Source organism: Pteropus alecto, unplaced genomic scaffold (genome assembly GCF_000325575.1).
Source record: "Pteropus alecto unplaced genomic scaffold, ASM32557v1 scaffold131, whole genome shotgun sequence".
NCBI lineage: Eukaryota > Metazoa > Chordata > Mammalia > Chiroptera > Pteropodidae > Pteropus > Pteropus alecto.
In genome coordinates, this window is record NW_006434709.1 from 9966754 (window position 1) to 9980904 (window position 14151).

Sequence of the window (14151 nt, forward strand, 5' to 3'; positions counted from 1 at the left end):
GGTCAGTTACATGGTTCAAAGTGTCTATAATACAAATATAAACCAATTGTTCAGAAATATAATTGTGTTCTCATACCATACAGTAATTTCTTCCAGGTTCTATATAAAGGGGACCCAAGAGGAACAAAATAGTTTCAGCTAAGCAGTACTTTAGACTAAAACAGCATTTAGGAGGGGCTGTAAGCAAGTGAAGAATTCAGAAGATAGTTGCGTTCATATTTGTATTCTTAGTTATTAACAATGCCAGGCAGATAGTAGATACTTAAGTATATGCAAAAAATGAACTGAGAAGGCTGCTATGGGTTTAGATGCCATAGAGGAAATGTATATGTAGCTTCTACAGTCATCATTGTAGTCTTGAGAACTTGGGAGGCAAACAGTGATAGCCAGTGATATGAACTTACATCCTGTCCCTACTACACAGGGCAACTGGCCAATAATTTTCCTTTATGTCTTTAGTCCTGCAGTTCTCTTTACCCCAAGTTCTGTTTAATAACACCTAAGGAGTGACCAATTTCTTCCCCCTAGATCTTCAATTTCTGGAATAAATCTTAAAATATATAAATCGTAAAATATCTGTCTACATTCAGTCAATATTAAAGCTTACTTTTCCAAGCCATAGTTTTCTTCTCTTTACCAGTCTTTATGTCCACTGAACAATAATTATCCTGTGGCCTAAAAGACACAGTGTCATTGTGTGGGTTAATGTCAAAGTCCTAAAGGGAGGTGCATAACAATGAGGCTATAGTATTCTTTGCTGTGTTGCAACTGTCCACCTAGGTTATGTGAGAAGGCCCACAGTAAAGCCAAGTCACAAAAATAGGTTGCTTTATTACCACACTTCTCCACCCTTGGAAGCATATTGCTTCAATTAGAACAATGCTACACATTTTGTGTTGATAAAGAATGAGGCAGTCTTTCCTGTTATTTTCTTTGGTCAACATTTTCGTTACATGGAAAAGCAGTCTCTGTGTGAAAAACCAAGAAACAAAGCTCCATCGTTTGGACTTTATTTTTATTCCTGCCAGTGAAACACCAAAGTATTGTAGTGGGCAAGTCTCCCATAATGGCATTTTCCACCTTCCCCAATCCAGCCATTTGGCCATTGAAATAAGGACTTTTGTTGATTTTCTTCCTGCTTTTCTTAAACATCAGAATTTGCTTCTGTTAGGGCTGATTATCATTTCTCTGCCAAAACAGAATACCTGTACAATAAAGGGGAGAGGAAGAGCTAGAAAATGCAGACATTTGCCACTGCTCCAATGACTGGGCTGTAGCAGATGCTGAGAAAGTCCAACAAGTCCACTTGATGTTGTCAGAAGGGAAGCCCAGCATGGTAGTCTTCCAGTAAGCAGAGTGTTAAAGGGGTACTGTACCAGCCTGTGTTGTTGGGGGAACTCAGTCTCAAAGGCATTATGGTGACAGACCACAATACTTGGTGGCATCCAAAACACTTACATCTGGCAGTACCTGAAAGTAGAATTTGATATATATGTGGGCACCAGGTTGTAGGGCAAGAAATGGCTTGGAGGAGGCAGGATGCAGTATGCATCCTGTTTTGCTTTTATGAGCAAGTTGCATTCCTTTTGTCTGTCCTTGTGCACATGGAGGAAGAAGTCAAGGATCTACGACAGCTGGCTCTTCTACAGACCAACCTCAGAGCCCTAACCAGCACACCTCTCTGCACTGAACTGGTGTTCAGTGAATTACACTGGTTTGTGAAACTCTGAGATTTGAAGAGAGTGAGAAGAATGAAAGAAGAGTCAGCAGTTGAGCTCATGATCTAGCCTGGATCACATTTGATGGGAAAAGGTACCTAAGAAAATGCAAGCTTCAGGTAATCAAGACTGCATGGTGTTCCATAAGCAATCCATTGCAGAAGAAACTGAGCTGCTCTGACATCAGACCAAAATAGGAGTTTAAACCAATTGCTCTGTCAATTCGTAGCTGTATCACCTTGGACAAGTTGCTGAACCTTTCTGAACATCTGTGTCTTCATCTGTAGAATACAGATGCCTAAGAATGTTGTTGTGAGAATCAAACAAAATAGTGTATATTTAAGTGCCTGACTTAGTCCTTGGCCTGATTGCAATTCTCCTTATTATATTATCTTCATCATTATAGTTACTTACATTGTTCTCTAGGCATATGGTTTTAAAACATTATTGTAATTAAATATCACTGAGAATACCCTATGTGTCACTGATCAACATAGTCACAAAGCAAGAACAATAATGTACTTCTTTAGAACTAAAACTTTTTTTTTCAAATAGGCAATAGAAATCATATTTTTATTTATTTAATACTTAGTTAAGAGTTTCTCAAAATAGCTTAATTTGTAGATGTTTTCTTTAGGAAGTTGTCATTGTTGTTGTTGTTGTTGTTGTTGTTGTTGTTATTATTATTATTATATTTTTTATGTTTTTATAAAATCCAGCCTTTCAAAAACTAGCAGTGTGGTGTTTGCTAAGCCATGTATCTTTGTTGGACCTCATTTTCTTCACTTATGAAATAACACTTGAGTTCCTCTCAGTTCTCACATATGTGTAACTCACTTGAGCTTCATAAAATCCCAATGAATTTCTAAGGTAGGGATTGATTCTCTCATTTATAGATTAGCCCAAATATTCCAGGAAGTTTTAAGATCAATTTAAGTAAGCAGAGAGGCTAGGATTTGAACCAAGAATTTCCAGGCTTAAGAAGAGTGTTCTGCTCACTGTCTCTTCAATCCCATGAAAATGACAACAATGTCTCAGATAATTAGGACACATTAAAGCCTTTTAACTGTACTGTTATACTGGTTTCACAGGCACTTCAGAATTTTATAGTTCTTCATGATTATCATAATAGCACTTATTACTATTAAAAATCAGTGATCACCATTCAGTCATATAGAGGGTGCTCTGCAGAGTGTAAAGAGATTGGGCAGAATCTGTACTGACCCCTTAATATTCTTAGGATATTGCCACTTGCCACTAGGTAAATAATTATTTGTTATGCCAAATGAGATTTATTCCCTTTGATTTATTATCTTTTTTTCTCATAAATATAGAATGTTTAAAAAGAGTGGCAATTTCACTTTTAATTGTCAGTTTTATTCAAAGATGATGATGATAGCGATAATCTTATTAATAAATAACATTTGTTGAGCTCTTACTAAGTGTCAAGCTCTTTTCCTGGTTCTTTTATGTAGATTTTCCCATTTAATCCTCTCAGTTAAACCTATGGAGTTGTTACATCATTTACTCTCATTTTATAGTTAAGGAACCTAAGACATAGTGAATTTAAATGACTGACTAGGTCATAGACATAGCAAGCAGTAGCACCAGAAATTGAACTCAGACAATTTATTCTTATGTATTTTTCAGAAGCGCATTGGCTTAACAGTATCTTTAAAATACTGTTAAGCAGAAGGTTTGTAATGAATTCATTCAGTTAGTTAGTATTTGCCTTGAACCTACTATGTGCCAGGCAGGGTGTTGGTGTTGGAGAGACAATGGTGGATAAGGCAGATGGTCCTATATGTAGATAGGAAAAAAAAAGGAATAGTCTCAGGTGAGTGAACAGGAAGACAGGTAGTCGGTTGTTTCCACAGCCAGTCTGTCTCTAGCTAAAGAAAACTGAAGGCCTACCAAGTGCCTGGGATTTGCTGTCCTCCTGTGTAACAACATGTTCTCTGTTAGACTGTTTGGGTTTCTTTAGGATTTTGAGGTTAAAAATTTTCGCTTCTATGAACTAAACTAGTTACCTCACCTCCAGGTCAATCTTTGGGATTGATACAGAGTGTTTGACACTGCCATGTTGACTCTGCTACTTTGATCCTAAGGACCTTGCGATACTACCATTTTGAGTAAGCACATTCAAATCAGAATTTTATTTTGATTTAAGTATTGATTAAATCTTGTTGAGAAAGAGTTTTAGGGAACATATTCCATCCAGCAAATTTAATTCATTGATCAATTTTCTATAAGACCCAGCTAAATCATTTTCGATTCTTTCTATTCTAATGTTCATGTTATCGAAATTATTTTCATCAAAATCGATTCTTTTTCCATTTAAATTTTACTGTGAAGATTTGATTTATTGATCAGTTTTGGTCCACAACAACTTGTACAGATTTTAGTGGATCTTCTTAATGAGCATTGTTTCTGTTAAGCTCATTTTTCCAAAGTCTGACTTTTCATATTTCTTAAAGAATTCACTTTTTCATCAAAATTTGTTTTTTTAAAAGGATTTAGAGGTATATTTTTGGCTTTCTAAAAATTTTATGCTGATTATTTTTTCTCATGATATTCATTACAAATAATGACCTTTTGTATTTATTTCTTAGCTCATCCATGAAAAAAGATATGAACATATATTTTGAAATGTTGAGATGGAAAGGAAATGTGAATAACTCAGACCCTGAGGAGGCTGAGGGATGGTAGCAAAAGAAGAGAAAGAGAAAGTGAAAAGTAGTGAGGAGGAGAAGGGTAAATGGAAAGGGTATCGGAAGAAGAAGAAAACAATTGAGAAAGTAAGCAGGAGTTGTGAGAGAGGAAGTCAAATCAATCCCATTTTCAAAATGGAGGAATCAAAACAATTGGTTCTAAGCAGTGAAGTCTAACTAACCTATACCACTTAATACAAATCAAACATCCTTCAGTTACCTCTTAAAATACGTTGAACGGGACTCTGTCATTTCAAACAATGGTGACCCTTTTAAGATTTTCCCTTTTAAGATCTGTAAGATTTTTGTTGTACCTTGACAGAGTCACCTATTTTCTTTATCCTTTTGTTAGTAACCAGAGAATGTTCTATTTGTCTGTTTTCTAGCTCACCTATGTTGCAAGTATTGTCTATAGACCTGTGGTTGGAAATTTAGCCAATAAGACTCTATTTAGATGAGCCTAGTAAATCAAAATGCAGTATCATTTGGAATAGACATGCTCCTTCAGGAAAAACACCTTCTGAGGAGGCAGGAGGCAGGGAACTTGCTGTCTCCATAGAACTCCACATGAGTCCCCGCTAAAACCCTCACTGAAGAGAACCTGAATGATTTTCAGAATGATATTAGTAAAGCCACCTTAAGACTAAAGAATTGCAGAGGGTTGTCACGGGCATGCTTAGGAAGTCTGAGGCAAACTATTGTCCCTCTACAATCACTGCCACCAACGTGCTCTCCAACCAGTCTCTATATTTTTTCTTCATAATCTTATTCCTGTTTGTTATTGAACATTTAATTTTGTGATTATTAGTTCAATGCTTTCCCCTGACTAGAGGCCATAAGCTCTACAAAGGAAAGCACCAGGTCTGTTTTGTTCACCACTCTGTACCTGTATTTAGTACAATCCCTGGCATATAGCAGGTACTGAATTCTCATTTGTTAAAAAAATAAATAAATAAATAACTGTATGGATAATCTAAAACAAAGGACAGAATAGAGCTTCTGAACTTGGTATGAAGCAGAGTTATCTTGAAAAGTTTTCCTCTTTGATTCCTTTACATGGGTATGGCGAGAAAAGAGGAAACTTGGAGAGGAGCGTGGATGGGGTGCTTTTATTTTTGCCCCTCTTCCTGTACTCAAAACCGGTTATCCTCACCATTTGTTTCCCTGACAATATCCCATTGTTGGATCTAGAATTGGCTTCTCTCACTTTTCTGAACAATGGCTTGAGTAGGTTCTGAGGCCCACAGTCCTCTAAGGGAATTTGGTAAAACTCCAGGGTCCAGACTTCCCTCACAAGAATAAGCTGAGAGAGTAAAAAGACCTGCAGAAAACTGATCATAACAGCTTTTGACACGAGGAAGGGCAGACAACACGAAATCAAGAATGTATCATTATTACTTGAATCTTGGAATTGTTCAGATGTTTGGAGGGCATTGACCCCTCCCCTCCCCCGCCAGAGCACAAAGAATGAAATTGCTTCTAAATGATGGCTCTAATTATAATAAAACCATAAATTGATCCACTTAGTTTAGGGAACAAATGTGTAACAGGACTGTCCTTGCCTCTTTCTCTGACCTGATTTCCTACGTCTTTTCCCTTCATTCTCTATACTCCAGCAACACAACTCTTTTTATGTTCTTTTGACAAATAAGTCTTGCTCTTGCCTCTGGGCTTCTGTGTGTTCTGCTTCCTCTGCCTAGAATGCTCTTCCTCAAGCTTTTTGTATGACTGGTTCCTGCCCATCATTCAGTTCTCTGCTTCAATGTCACTTTCTCATATCTTACCACCCTATCTAAAGTACTATGAGTCCTGTTTTTATCTTTTTTTTCCTACCTATTATTTCTTTTCTATGATTATCTTATTGCTCCATTCACTCTTTTTTTTTTTCATTCACTTTCTGTCTTTCTCTCTACAATGTAAAGTTTGTGAAAGTATAAATGTTATCTGTGTTGTTAACTAGTATTCCCAGCTTCTAGGTTATCACCTGGCATATGGTATTTACTACATATTTTGTAAATGAATGAATGAATAGTTGAATGAATGAACGAGATTAGAAGAGTCTAGGAACTTAAGCATATACTAGCTTTTGTTGTCTTTGAGGGCTATATTAGAGAGTTTGAATTTTATTCTGGTATACTAGTGTTATCAATCTAGATCCTGTGTTGCCAACAGCAGAATCCACTATTGCTAGTTTAGACAGAAAAGGGATGTTTTTAAAAGATGCTAGGTAGCTCTTAGACAGGGCTACCAGTAGAGTATATGGGCCCCAGGCAAACATTTTGTTTCAAGTGTTGTATGACAGTTAAGAATAAGTAATCTATGAACACTTTCCTGATTAGGTGACAGTGTGGAACAAGTTGGACATATAGGATGAATGCAGATTCTTTTCTGTGATTAACTATATAGGGATCTGAGGCTATTGAAATAGGAGACTATCCCATAATCCAGACAACTGGCTGGCTTAATTACATGTATTCAAATATTTCCATATTTGTATTTCCTGTACAGATAAGTTAACATATCCTTGATTGTAAGATCGCTCATTATTTTTTGTTTTTTATTTTGTCTTTTATTTTTATTTTAGTCATGATGAAAGATATCTTCCAAAACATAATGGTCCCTGAGACTCAGGGCTTGAGACAGAGGTCTCGCTTGCCTAGGGCTAAAGGTGGCACTGTTTCTAGAACTTTACGAAGGCTAAGGAGCCTTGCTCTGAGCCATGCCATCAGGATTCACAACTAACCCCACTGGCTACTGCTCTAGTGAGAACTCCTTTTCCTCTTGGCACCAACAATGCTTTGGTCTAAATGCCTGAAGTCCTGCTACATTTGCTGTCAGAGAACCAGGCACTTGCACTGTCATGCTTGTCAGTGATCAGTCTCTGTATGGAGCTATTTCTTATATTGTTTAGCCCCTAAACCATGTCTCTGACAGGTGTGTTTTATATAGGTGGAATCCAAGTTATACACCTGTACCTCAGCTGCAAGAGAGTCTGGGAATGCAATTATTTTTTCAATTCCACTTTGGAAAGGTAGGGCTCCTAATGTAGGAAGTTACTCACATGTAGGGAGGATTTTTCACGATGTAGCCACAACTAATAGTGGTCCAGTGAAGCAGTTTTTTAGCATTTTGAGTAGGAAAGTGATATGATTTAGGTTTTTAAATCATAAAAGCACTCTGGCTTCCGACTGGATTGTGGGTTAGAAGGTGGCAGGAGTGGCAGCAGGGAGACTGGTGAGCAGGCTGTTGCGGTCATATAGGGGAGAGATATGAGACAGAAGGTAACTTGGATTAGGGTGTGACAACATGGATAGAGAGAAGTAGGCAGAGTCCAGTCCGGTGCTACAGTGCAAACCACTGTAAATCCAATGGAATGATTTGGAGGAGGTGAGCTGCAGGCAAGTTCATTTAACTAACAGATCACCTCATTTAACTAAAATTTAACTAAGATGTTTCTATATTAACGAATTGAGAGAATGTCCTTTTTATTAACTTAGTCTGTGGAGATGTCTTTGAAGATGATAGAAGACAAGAAGTTATCAAATTGGTCATCTGATGTCACCTAAGATATTAAGTACCAAAATGAGGGCATAGTATTACGTTTTTTTAAATTCCAGTACGGTTTTCATAGCCCTGCTCATGATGATGAATAAATTTTAATTAGACGAGTTGTCTAAACAAGGCACTTTAACAATATATTAACTATATATGTATATTATTTGCTAAAAGTGCAGCAGATATGCAGGTCAAATTGCAAGGCTCTCTATCTCAGTTGGCTTTTATCTCCTAAAGAAGCCAAGAACCTGGAGTCCACAAACTAAAATCTAATGTGAATGTTGCAAATCTGAGCTACCAGGAAGTGCTTTTAAAGGAATTTCCTGATGATTGTAAAACAAATATTATCAATTCTTTTATTACTAATCTGAAGATAAATATATATAACCTGATCCAACCATAGCTAAGAGGAGTATAGAATTTTTGAGGATGGAAAGGTTGAAAACCCTTCATAAGGAAGAGGAATTGTTTTTATGAGATCCAATTGTGAATGATAGAGTGAAACTGAGTGAAGGGGAAATTTGAGCTGAACATCAAAGAAAATTTCCTTCAAAAAGGGTCACCTTTGTGGTGAAAGAGCAAACTTTGGAGTCTCTCCAGACAGGTTTAGTCATCACACTCACTCTGCAAGACAGCCAAATCCCGATCTGGCCAGTCCCTGGCCCATACAGGGAAGAGATCCTTGTCCTCCAACACTGCCTTTGTTCAGTAGCTGTAATTAGATGAGAAATGAATTTCAGAAGTGATTTAGAGGATTTGCACAGAGCACCCAAAAATGTCAAAGTATCTCTCATACCTCCAATTGCTGCTTGACAGCCGAGGTGAAACAGAAGGTGACCAGTGATCACCACAGGAAACAAGCCTTTAATCATGGCAAGAACCTATTTCGAAGGAAGTTATTTGCCATTATAATAATAATTTATTGATATGAAATGTAACAACTTTATTCTAAACACTGGCTGGCTGACTGGTAGAATGTCTTCATTAACCGTGAAATGGTGTTCCTGATGATATGGTAGAGAACACATTGAGTGAGGTTCATAATTTGCCATCTTCCCAAAGTAATTTGCCACATTATGAAAGGAGTGCCACATTTTAAAAAGTATGTTTATATTTCGTGTCTTGATACTTCATATCTAATACTGAAATGTTTATAGTTCTTGTGTGTTTTGGCTTTTGTGGTTAGATTCAAAGGAAAAAAAACAAAAAACTTTGCAAACTGTGTAAATGAATCTCTCTTACTTTCTTTCACCTTTTTTTTTTTTTTCAGAAAAAGATACATGTAGGGGCATAGGTAAGGGGAAATATGCTTTTGGTTTTCATGAAATCTGAGACTAGGAAAAATAGGGATGCTTCTGCCAATGATTACCTGTGCACTGAAAATTATATAAATTGGTGAGAAAAACAACAGAAGACCTAGTGAGAGGGGAGATATATTATGTCCATAGGTCAGAAGACCTATGGTTTTGACACTAAATCTCCCCAGATTGATCCATAGATCCAGTTTGATGACAATTAAAGTCATAGTGGGTTTATTCTTAATAGGAATTGAAATGCAGATTCTAAATTTGATATGACATTTGAAGGTTCTAGTATAGCCAAAACAACTTTGAAAAAAAAAGGACCAACTTATAGAACTAACACTATCTGATTTCAAAATACACTGTAAAGCTATAGTAACTAAAGCAATTTGATATTGGAGTAAAGCAGGAATAGGAAAATTTTTTATGTAAAGGTCAAATTGTAAATATTTTAGGCTATGTGGGATATACTGTCTCTCTCACAGCTGCTTAGCTCTGCTGCTGTGTGAAAAGAGCCATACACAGTACATACGTATGTCTGTGTTTCAATAAACCTTTATTTAAAAAAACTAAAATTTAAATTTATGTAATTTTTCATGTCATGAAAAACTAATCTCTTGATTCTTTTCAACCATTTTGAACTGTAAAAACTATTCGTAGCTTGTGTCTATACATAAACAGACAGTACACCAGATTTGAACTACGGACCATTGTTAGTTGACCCATGGTATAGAGATAGACCAAAAGATCAATGGAACAGAATAATCAAGAAATAGACCTACATGTATATGGGTAACTATTTTTTGACAAAAGTATACATGGAATTTGGTGGAAAAGGATAGGCAAATGGTATTGTAGCATTTACATACAGAAAAAAAGAAACTTTGTTCCACATCCTACAATATGTACAAATGTTAACTTCAATAGATAATGTAAAACCTAAAAATATGAAAGTTCTAGAAGAAAATGTCAAATATTAACCTTTTGACGCTGGTTTAGAAAAGGATTTCTTAGACAATACCAAAAGCGTGATACATAAAAGAATAAATTGATAAATTGGACTTTATCAGAACAACAACAACAACAGAAAACTCCTGCTCTTTGGAAGACACCATTAGTAAAATTGAATATTCATCAATAGGTGAATGGACAAAGAATTGTGATTTATTCATATAATGGATCAATATAAAGGAATGAACTATTGATGCATGCTACAGCATGGATGAATCTCAAAATAATTATGCTAAATTAAAGAAGCCAGACAGAAAGAATATATACTATATGATTCTTAAAAATACAAACTAATCTGTGGTGATAGAAATCAGATTATTGATTTTGGTGGTTGGGGTGGGTATAGGTTGGGGCAGCAGGAAAAGATTACAGAAGGGCATGGGAAACTTTTGAGAATGATGGATACTTTCATTATCACGATCATGGTGATGGTTTTTTAGTAGTATATAGATGTCAAAACTTATCAAATAGTACACTTTAAATGTGTAGTTTATTATATATCAATTATATCTCAATAAAAAGATTGTAAATATAGAAACATACCTATAGGTAGTCTAGCTATTATAGTTATTAGACAAAGATAGTTTAAAAATCTGTAATTGATGTAATCAAGAAAATAGATCATGTGATGGAGGTTTTAATTGCAGAAATGAAACAAAAAAGTACCATATATAAATCTAAAATCTGATCAATAAAATTTCTAAAATTTAAAACTCAGGGGTTAGGTTTAACAGAAGATTTGGCATATCAGAAGAGAGAATTAATAAAAACATAAAAATTATGTATTAGTTATTTATATCATAACAAACCACCACAAAAACACATTAAACATTTGTTTTGTTCATTTGTCTGCTGCTCATCTAAAGCAGCTCTGCTTTAGGTTGCAGTTTCTAGAGGTGCTCTGCTTCAGGCTGTAGGTCTGTGATGAGCTAGGTCCCCTAAACTCCATGTGCCCACAGTGATGGGAGAGCAGCTTTATGTCAAGGGATTTTAAAATTTAGATGAAATGGACAGTTTCCTTGACGCAATTATAAAGTTACCAAAACTGACACAAGAGGAAATAAAAAATCTGAATAATACTAGATCGATTATGGAAATTTCATATGTAATTGAAACTCAAATTACATCTCTTACAAAGATCCAGGTTCAAATGACTTCTGGGTGAAGACCACCAATTGTTTAAGGAAGAAATAAAATCAATCTTACATCAATCCTTTAGAACAATGGGAAAAAAAAGGAGACATTTCCCAGCACATTCTGGGGCCAATATAATTTTAGTAACAAAACTACAGACCAGTTTCTCTCTTGGACAGTCATGTAAAACTCCTAAAAAATATTAGCAAGCTGAATTGAATAATACATAAAAAGGTAAATATATCATGACTAACTTGGGTTTATGTGAAGAAAGCAATGTTGGTTTACCAATTGGAAAATCAATCAATGTAAGTTATGGCAAGAAGAAATGAAGAAAATCATATGGTTACTTTAATAGATGCTGAGATAGCATTACGAAAACTCTAGCAGCCTTTCAAAATAGTAAAAGAACATGTCCTTAATCTAGTAAAGAGTATCTACAAAACATCTACAGCAATCTTTTTATTTAACGGTAATTATTATAAGATTTCCCCCCAAATTAGAAATGAAATAAGGTCTGCTCTCACCAATTCTATTCAATATTGTGCTAGAGGACCTAGCCAGCACAACAAGGCAAGAAAGAAATAAAAGACATAATAATTAGAAATTAAGAGGTAAAACTGCCATTATTCACAGGTAACTTGATTCTTTTATGTAGAAAATCCAAAAGAACTGAAGACAACTTATTAGAATTAATAAGTGAACATAGCAAAAATCAATTGAGTTTTACATGCAATGTAATAAACCTTCACAGTTCATAAAGTTCTGAATGATAAATGTATGGATGGTTACTGTACAAAAATGTTGAAGTCAGATGCCAACGATCTCTAAGGTTAAGGTTTTCTTGCATGTATTTGTGAATGATCCTAAATCGTCAAATCTCAAGCAAATGGCAACAAACTATTAGAAATTAAAATTTAAAAAATGATGCTACTTAACGCAGCATCAAATAATTGGTTGCTTAGCAATAAATCTAATGAAAGATTTGCAAGACTTTTATGAAGAATGCTCTAAATGTTATTGAGAAATTAAATAAAACCTGTCATGCTCTTGGATTAACAGACTCAGCATCATGAAGATGTCATTTCTTTGCAAATCAACCTGTGAATTCAGTGCCATTTTGATAAAAACCCCAACAGATTTTCGAATGGAAGTTGATAAGTGATTCTAAAATTTATATTGAAACATACATGGAATAGCCAAGAAAATAATGAAGAAATTGGAAGATGCATAATATCAGATATCAAAAATTATTATACTTACTATTATTTTTCTTATAAAATAATGATGCTACTACAAGGCAATGAGGAATATAGCTGCCTTTTCAATAATTGATACTGGCTGGATCACTTGGATATCCATAAAAGAAAAAAAATGAATTTTCTACAACACACCATATACAAAAATCAATCTCAGGTGTATTATGGAGTTACATGTGAAAAGTAAAACTTTTCAAAGACACCATAGGAGAATTTCTTCATAAACTTGGGGTAGAAAGGCAAAAATTAATTAATAATAATTTTTGCCCAGCTCCACTCAGCAATAAATAAGCTCATTAGTGTGAAACAAGCTATAAAGTGTACTATTCACTAGACCATCTCACTTTAGGTCCCTACATTTTGATTTTAAATAATCAATTGGAGTACATTTTTCTTGACATCTCTCTATAACAATATCTCAGATGTTTGGGGGACTTTACAAAGACAATAAAAAGAAAAACTGGGAAAGAATGTGGAAACCCTGAACTATATTTAGTTTATTATGCAGTAAATGTAAGAATAAATCCATATAACAAACTATAAACAATATACAGGGTTATGATATTTATTTCCAAGTTTATCTCCAAGGATTTAATGAAAACTGTAGTCAGCTGAAGCTAAGGGCTTCTCTGTCTTTTCCACTATGGTTTAGATTTCTTTTGTCATTCAGGTTCTGCTGTTTTATATTCCATACTAGAATGGAGGGATTGGTTATGATAACAGCTATCAATACAACCATTCTGCCAAAATGATAGAAAATATGTTAGGAACATGAGCTTGAGAGTCAGACCACTTTCCCTGGAATCCCACTGCGGGTACTTACTGATGAAATTTGGGCAACGTATTACATCTCTTGGAGCTTTTTCCCCAGTTGAGGAAGATGAGATACTCAAGGCTGTTGTGAGGACTAAATGAAGACAGTGTTTGTGAGATGCTTGACCCAATGTCCAGTTCATAAGAATTGCTTAAAAATAGAAGCTGATTTTTCACTTCTTAGTAAGACTGTTATTGCTAACTGCAAGGAATTCTTAATCTCCGAAACAGTAATGGCTCAAAATTTAGATTTCAAATAAAAGTTTATATCCATGGATTTCTAAAAAGCCCTTTGTTTTTATTAAATATGTTCTACTAATTCCATGCTGTCAATTACTTGAAGGTACTTTCTTTTCATTTCTCCTTGTACCTACAACTTTTGGGTTCTCTCACTGCCTCTGCTGTGCCCAGCCCTGCCATACAAAGGAGAGGGTTTATGTGATCTAAGTTTTCTTTTTACTGAGAAGGGCAAGTCCTAGTTTGGCTCTGAAGTAAAATGGGTTATTCATTATGCAGAAGTGATGAGTCCCACGATTCTTTTACACACCTCCCTCATTGCTGTAGGAGCCCATGTATAATTGTTTTTAAAAATGCGTCACAAATTATGCCATAGGCCAAAATTACTCATAAGCAGAAACTTGCCTTTCTT